Below are 8,292 nucleotides of genomic sequence, written 5' to 3'. Positions count from 1 at the left end.
AAAAAAAAAAAAAAAAAAAAAAAAAAACCAAATAAACCAACAAAAACTCCATACTGATTTCCAAAGTGGAAATATAGGTTTGTACTCCCACCACCAATGGAGGATTTTTCTATTGCTCCACATCCTCGCCAGCATCAGCTGTCATTTGTATTTTTTCTCTTAGAGATCCTGACAGGTGTAAGATGGAATCTCAAAGTTGTTTTGATTTTGATTTCCCTGATGGCTAAGGTTGTTCAATATTTCTTAGTGTTTCTCAGCTATTTGAGATTCCTCTGTTGAGAATTCTCTGTTTAGATCTGTACCCCATTTTTTCTTGGATTATTTAGTTTGCTGATGTCTACTTTCTTGAGTTCTTTGCGTATTTTAGATATTAGCCTACTGTCAAGTGTGGAGTTGTGAAAATTTATTTCCATTCTGTGGGCTGCCATTTTATCCTATTGACAGTGTCCTTTGCCTTACAGAAGTTTTTCAGTTTCATGTGTTGAAGGCTATTTCCCATTTTCTCTTCTAACAGGTTCAGTATATTTGGTTTTTTATCTACTTGGATTTAAGTTTTTGTGCTAGGTGATAGATATGGATATATTTGCATTCTTCTACATGCCAACATCCAATTAGACCAGCAGTATGTGTTGAAGATTTTTTTTTTTACCATTGTATATTTATGGCTTCTCTATCAAATATCAAATATATCCAATCCATATATTTATATCAAATATAAGTGTGTAGATTTACACCTGTGGCTTCAATTCAACCACATTGATCATTGTGTAATGTCTGTTATTATGCTGATACCATGATTTTGTTTTTGTTTTTTTTTTTTCATTTTTGTTTGTTTGTTTGATTTACTCCATAGTACAGCTTGAAATCAGGAACATTAATACCTCCAGAAATTCTTTTATTGTACAGGAATGTTTTAACTATCTTGTTTTTTGTTTTTTTTTTCCATAAGAAGTTGAGAGTTGCTCTTTCAAGATCTGTAAAGAATTCTGTTGGAATTTTGATGAGTATTGCATTGAATCTGTAGATTACTTTTGATGGGATGACCATATTTACTATGTTAATCCTACTTATCCATGACCATGGTAAGTCTTTCCATATTCTGATATCTTCTTCAATTTCCTTATTTAAAGACTTGAAGTTTTATCATATACATCTTTCACTGGCTTGGGTAGAATTACCCCCAATACTTTTTGCATAAATATTCATGAAGAAAATTGGTCTATAATAGTATTTTTTTGTTAAATCTCTCTGTAGATTGGGTATCAGTCTAACTGTGGCCTCATAAAATGAATTGGCAATATTCCTTCTGTCTCTATTTTGTGGAACACTTAGAGTTTTGACATTAGCTTGACTTTAAAAGTTTAATAGAATTCTGCCTAAAAACATCTTGCCTTGGGCATTTGTTGCTGTTGTTGTTGGCCTTTTAATAACTGCTTCTCTATACTTCTGGTTATAAATATATCTAAGTTATTTATCTGATCTTGGTTTAACTTTGGTTTAAGTGTTATCTATTGAGAAAAATTATTCATTTCTTCTAGATTTTCCAATATTGTGGAGTACAGGTTTTTGTGGCATGATGTAATGATTCTTTGGATTTCCTCAGAGTCTGTTGTTATATCCCCCTTTTAATTTCTGATTTTGTTAATTTGGATATTCCTTCTCTATATTTTAGTTTGGATGAGGGTTTGTCTATCTTGTTGATTTTCTCAAAGAGACAACTTTTTGTTTCATTAATTCTTTGCATTGTTTCTGTTTTATTGAATTTGGCTTTCAGTTGGTTATTTCTGGGGGACTACTCCTCCTAGGTATATTTTCTTCTTTTTGTTGCACAGTGTTTTGTGGTATTAAGTCACTAGTATAAGATCTTTCCAGTTTCATTATGAAGGCACTTAGTGTTATGAACTTTTCTTTTAGCACTGCTTTCATCTGAGGAACTGTGATAGGCAGTCTATTTTGGTTGAATGTGGCTTGCTCCAGCGACCCAGTAGAGAACTCTACAAGGGATGGAAAAGGGAGCCACGGTCCCAGAGACAGGTGCCTGACACCACAGAGTCCCCAACTCCATAATTCTGTGACTATCAGTCATGCAGACAATGTCCCAAGCTTCTGGTATTCTGGCTAGACTCCACCCTACAGTTACCTGACAACAGCAAGATAGCCCAGCCTACTATAAAAGGGACTGCTTGGCCTCTCCTCACTCTCTTTAAGCTCTCACCTTTCTTACTCTCTAGCTCTCCTTTTCTCTCTCCCTTGCCTCCTTTCTCCACGTGGCCATGGCTGGCTTCTCTCTTTCTACCTTCTCTCTTTCTCCCTGCCTTTCTGCAATAAAGCTCTAAAACCGTTTCTCTTAATGAGCCACTTTTAACCTCCTGCCAGAAGGTCTTCCTACACTCCAGCCACAGACCAGACTAAGAACTCTCCACCGAGTGGGAACCATCCAGTGCCCCCCTCCCCCTCCCCTCTCCTCCCTTCGGCACCAGAGCTCACAGAGCCACCCACTGACCGAGCCATTGGGGGGAAGGGAGCATTTGTTCTCAGCACCTCCGCATCCAGTGTGGGATGTTGGGGGCTGGGAACCTGGTGCCTAGGACTACCAGTTGTCCACCACCCACCAAGCACCAGAACTCTAACTCCCCTCTTCCCCCCCACCTCCCCCACACCTATGACTCCACATTCATCACGCCCTGTAAGTTGTGTATGTTGTGCATTAATTTTCATTGAGTTCTAGAAAGACTTTAATTTCTTTAGTTATTTCTGCTTTGATCCAGTAGTGATTCAGTTGGGAGCTGTTCAGTTCCATGATTTTATATGCTTTCTGTTGTATCTTTTGTTAATATCTAGCTTTAATCCATGGTGGTCTGAAAGGATACAAGGGGTTATCTCAGTCTTCTTGTATCTATCTATCTATCTATCTATCTATCTATCTATCTATCTATCTATCTATATCTTATCTGTTAGCTCTATTATTTCTCCATTTAGTTTTTGTCAGGATGACCTGTCAATTGGTAAGAGTGGGGTATTGATGTCTCCCACTATTAATGTGGATATTTAATATATGATTTAAGCTCTAGTAATATTTCTTTTACAAATGTGGGTATCCTTGCATTTGTGGCATAGGTGTTAAGAATTGAAAGATCATTTTGGTAGATTTTTCTCTTGATGAGTAGAAGTATCCTTTCCTATCACTTTTTATTAATTTTGGTTTGATCTATTTTGCTGGATATTAGAAAAGGCACTTCAACTTATTTCTTGGACACATTTGCTTGAAAATATTTTTTCCAATCCTTTACCCATAGGTAATGTATATTTTTAATATTGTTGCATGCAGCAAAAGGATGGGTTCTATCTTTATAACCATTATGTTTGCCTATGTCTTTTTACTGGAAAATTGAGTCTGTTGTTATTGAGAGATGTTAATGATCAATGATGGTTAATTTTGTTTTGGTGGTAGTAGAATCAATCTCTTCCTTTCTCTCTCTCTCTCTGTCTGTGTGTCTATGTGTGTTTCTCTTCTTTGGGTTTTTCTGGTATGAGATTATTTATTTCCTCTATTTTCATAGTTCTAGTTAACCTCCATGAATTGGAGTTTTCCTATAGTACCATCTGTGGGGCTGAATTTGTGGATAAGTATTGTTTAGATTTTAGTTTGCTATGAAATGTCCCATTTTTCCATCTGTGGTCTTTAAAAGTTATGCTGGGTCTGATAGTCTGGGCTGATATCCGTGGTCTTTTAGAAACTTCAAGACATGTGTCCAGGCCCTTCTGGCTTTAGATTCTTCACTGAAAGTTTGAGCATAATTCAAATATGTCTGACTTTATGTAATTTGGTCTTTTTCCTGTGCAACTTTTAATGTTCTTTTCTGTTTTGTGTGTTTAGTGCTCTGATTGTTATGTGACATACAGACATTATTTTCTGGTCCAATCTATTTGGTGTTCTATAATCTTCTTACACTTTTTCAGGATGTCCTTGTGGATAGGGAAATTATCTTCTATGATTTTGTTAAATACATTTACTGGGTGTTTGAGCTGTGATTCTTCTCCTTTATCTATTTTTATAAGTCTTAGGGTTGATTTTTCATATATACCAGATTGCATGGATATTTTCTGTAAATGTTTTGGTTTTGGTTTTGGTTTTGGATTTATTTTCTGATGAGCTATTTTTTCTATCTATCTTCTATGCCATTGATTCTCTTTTTCTATTTCTTGTATTCCGTCAGTGATACTTGCATTGTGGTTCCTGTTCTCTTCCTTAGGCTTCCCATCTCCAGGATTCCTTTGTCTTTTCTTTATTGCTTATATTTCCATTTTCTGGTCATAACAGTTTCCTTTACCTCCTTGTTTTGAATTTCTTGGCATTATTCAAAGGTATTATTGATTTCCTCCCTTTTGGGGTCTTTTTTCTTGATTTCTTTAACAAATTTTATTTTAGTTCCTATTAATGGCCTCTATCATCTTAATAAACTTGTATATAAAGTAGTTTTCTAGTTCTTCAACAGTGTTGCAATATACAGGTCTTGATGTGTAGCATAACTAAGCTCTGTTAGGGACATATTGCCCTGACTATTTTTTTTACTGTGTCCTTATACTTGCACTTAGGCATCTGAGTTTCAGACGATTATAGTTCTAGATGCTGATTTTTGATTTTGTCTTTGTTGAATGGGTGTTTTGGTCTTTGGTTTCTCTTTCCTCTTTGGTCTGCTGGTCTTTGCAGCAGCAATTTCTCTCAGCTGGCATGACCTCTGACACAGTAGGGAGTCTCTATCCAAGTTAGGAGGAAACTTGTGGTGGCTTGCTTGATCTTTGGTGCATCATGAGATCTCTACCTGAGAGTGGAGGGTGGAAAGTAATCAGGAGGGGAGTGGGGATTAGGGGCACAGAGTGAATATAGGAGGCTTGATGGTGGGCCACATATCTGTGTTTCATTTCTGGTGGCTGGTATGGTATATTGTTCAGCAGAAAGTCTATGCCTGCATTCATCTATTTTTTTCTTCTTCCTTGTTTGGCCTGCACATGTTCGTCAAACTGTCATGGCCTGAACCAGTTCTTCTGAATGGTGTGGCCTGCACTGGACAGAGGACTTCTGCCTGAGTTAATGGGAGTGGATGTAGTAAGGGAGAGACATTGGAATTTATCTTTGGGAACCAAATATCAGGAGTGTTTTACCTTAACTGGCAGATGGGTCACTCACCTGTTCTGCTGAATTGTATGGCCTGTTCCTGAACAGTAGAAGTCCACCAGAGTTGGGGCCAGGGGCATGGCAACATGCAGGTAGTAGGCAGGATAGTGTTGGGGGCAATGGAAGGGGTCTTGGGGAACCGAATCTAGGATCTAGAGAGGAGGCAGGTCACTCACCTGTTCTTCTGACTCCATGTTTGCTACTGTGTGGACGTAGTGGTCAGAGGACAACTTTGGTCTTCCTCTCTCATCCTGTTTGGAGTCAAGATCCTTCTCTTTGCCTGTTGTCTTATCCAGTGTAGCTGACTTGGGGACTTCCAGGGGTTCTCCTATCTCTACCACCTATCACACCGGAAGACAGGGATGTTGAGTATTAAAACTCAGGTCTTTATGGCTATCAACAAACACTTTAGCTATTGAGACATTTTCCCAGCCTCAACTCTCTGGAAACATATATTCAGAGCAACTTGACTCTCTCAAGTAGAGTCTATTTATAATATCCCATTCTGAAAAACAACTGAAAAGGAACTGAAAAGGAAAAATGATCTTTCCCAATTGTGATTCAGGTTAAAGAATGTTAAATATCTTCTAAATAGATTATCTCTTCTGTCTTGAAAGGACTCATTTACTGTAGGAGGAATGGCAGACCCACTGACATAAATGCCAGAGGGTCCTGCGGCCACAGATGCAACTGCTGAATGAGGACCTAACTGAAGACTGCCTGAGAGCTTAACGATTGGTGATGCAGACAATGCCAGCCACTTGGAAGAGGTGATTGCTTGGAACAAATGGCACCTGGGTGGAGGGTATAAAGGGTACTCACTGAGAATTAATAAACAACCATGCAGAAGTGTTCTCATGAGTTGGCTGCAGTGTTCTCACATGTTCAAGAAGTCTGAACCATTAAACATGACCTCATCCTCAGCCATCAAGGGTGAGTACAGTTGGGTGGTGGGTGGTCCAAGGTACAAGCAACAATTTATGAGTAATTAATAATGATTAATTATTATATTGTCTAGTTTTTACACATTCTTGCTTAATTACTAGTCTTGGCTAACCTAGATCTCTGGTTCCCTTAACAGAATTAAAGAAATAAACTAAAAATTGGAATATAGTACCAAAATTGCCTACTTAAATAATCAAAAGAGATCCACACACTAAAGGAATCTCCTGAGAGCATGGCAAGTCACTACTTTCATCCAAGTAGACTTTATTTCTTTCAACATTTTATCCTGATTATTTGCTTCCTGGTAAGGCCAATGGATTCTAAAATAGACAATTTGCAATTTATCACTGTGTGTTCCTTCTGTTTACAAACTCCTTCTGCTCAGTCAATGGAGAATATGAACTCACCTGGCACCAATTCTCCTGTTCTGTGTATATACTTTTCCAAAGATCAGGTGGCATAGCTTGATTTCTTCACTCTTGCCTTTACCTTGGTCTGAAAAGTTGCTTGTGCAAGTAGAATTTGATAAAAGTGACTTGGGGAAACTACTATAACCAAGACTTAAAGAGATGCAAGTTGTGTTTTATGCCTATCTTAGAATGAAACAGTCTCAAGCCCATCACAAGGAAACACTTCATGGTAGAGTACCAACATGCTCTATGAACTGATTCTACTAAGGATCCATCACTAGTTGTAAACCTCTTTATGTAAGACATGAGCTATAGTGTTTTAATCTCAGCTGATACCCAGAAGGCTCAAAGTGGAAGACCCCCTCAAGTGAGTTAGGCTATTTTGCAGTATTGGAGGAGATATGAAAATGTGATTATTCTAATCTTTAGTGTGTATAATTGTTATGCAACAGGATAAAGTTATAGTATGGGATCACAAAATGTGTGGTTTTAACTTTCCCCATCATTAGAGGAGTTGAAAAACAGAATACAAATAATATTGCTTCTCCTGAAATCAACTAAGACAAAGCGATGAACTGCCTGGGTTCTTGGCTAGGGAAGAAAATATCTGACACTCAGAGTAAGCAATTTTATGATCAATATGTTGTGATGCATTGCCAGAGACAAGGGGAACAATATGAGAGAAAGGTTGCAAGAAGTCTGGCCATTTTTTTTTAGATAAAAAATACAGAAATGAGTTCCCTATATATAGTGACAAAATATGTTTATATTACTTACTGTCATTTCTATGGCAATTGAGATTCATTACGAACATGACCAAGGGTATATATTTAAATAAAAATTATTTTATCATTTTAATTAAGAAATGAGAAAAAACACTAATATATTATAATTTTATTATTTTTTAGTTTAAAAATAAACACATATAGAGTTGTACTATATAATTTGAACAGTTGATTAGTAAATTACAAATTTATAAAAGAACATGAGCAAGAAGTTGTGCTGTGTAAAAGGTGAAAAGGTTTGTGAAATATCTGAATACCATAAAAAATAGAGACCAAAAAAAACCATGTACAATGAAAGCATCCACCTAGTTCTATTCTAGCTTGTATAACAATATGAAATAAATGACTCTGAAAATTTAATTGTGACATTTTGAGTGATGGACAGATTTAATTAATGAATAAGTAGGTTGAAGAAAGAAAACAGTCATTCTTGCCTTTGAGTCATGGTTTAAGTTTGGATTGCATTTAGTTGAACAATTTCTCAGCCTCATATATAACTCATTTCTGAAATTGGCCATAGGCGTAGACCATTCATTCCTAAAATCTTTGACTCATAGTTCTGAGGCAATGGTCAGTGAATGTTAACTCAAAGCAGCAATTTTTCGTTAAGTCGTGAATATGTGAACCAAAAAGAAGGAAGAAGATTTACAGAGAACATAATGAAGTCATGTATACATAGAGGCTATGTGTTGCCAAAAAACAAAACAAAATAATTCAGACACTATTACATTTAAAGAGTATTACCAAAGAAACTGTAAGCAAACTTATCAAGGCTATACCAAGTCTCCATGTCACTGGTGAGATATGTCTAAAGGAACTAATTGTTGTTTATAACTCTGCTAATAAAATGTTTTAATCTGTATGTACTTTGATCAAGATAGCCTAACTATATTGATTTTAAAATCTCCAGTATATTTTGAACAGAGCTTCAAATTTATCCTTTATTACATATCAAGTTTGAGGTGAACCTGCGGCT

Source organism: Mus caroli, chromosome 18 (assembly GCF_900094665.2).
Source record: "Mus caroli chromosome 18, CAROLI_EIJ_v1.1, whole genome shotgun sequence".
NCBI classification, from domain to species: Eukaryota; Metazoa; Chordata; class Mammalia; order Rodentia; family Muridae; genus Mus; species Mus caroli.
This window is presented reverse-complemented; position numbering follows the sequence as displayed.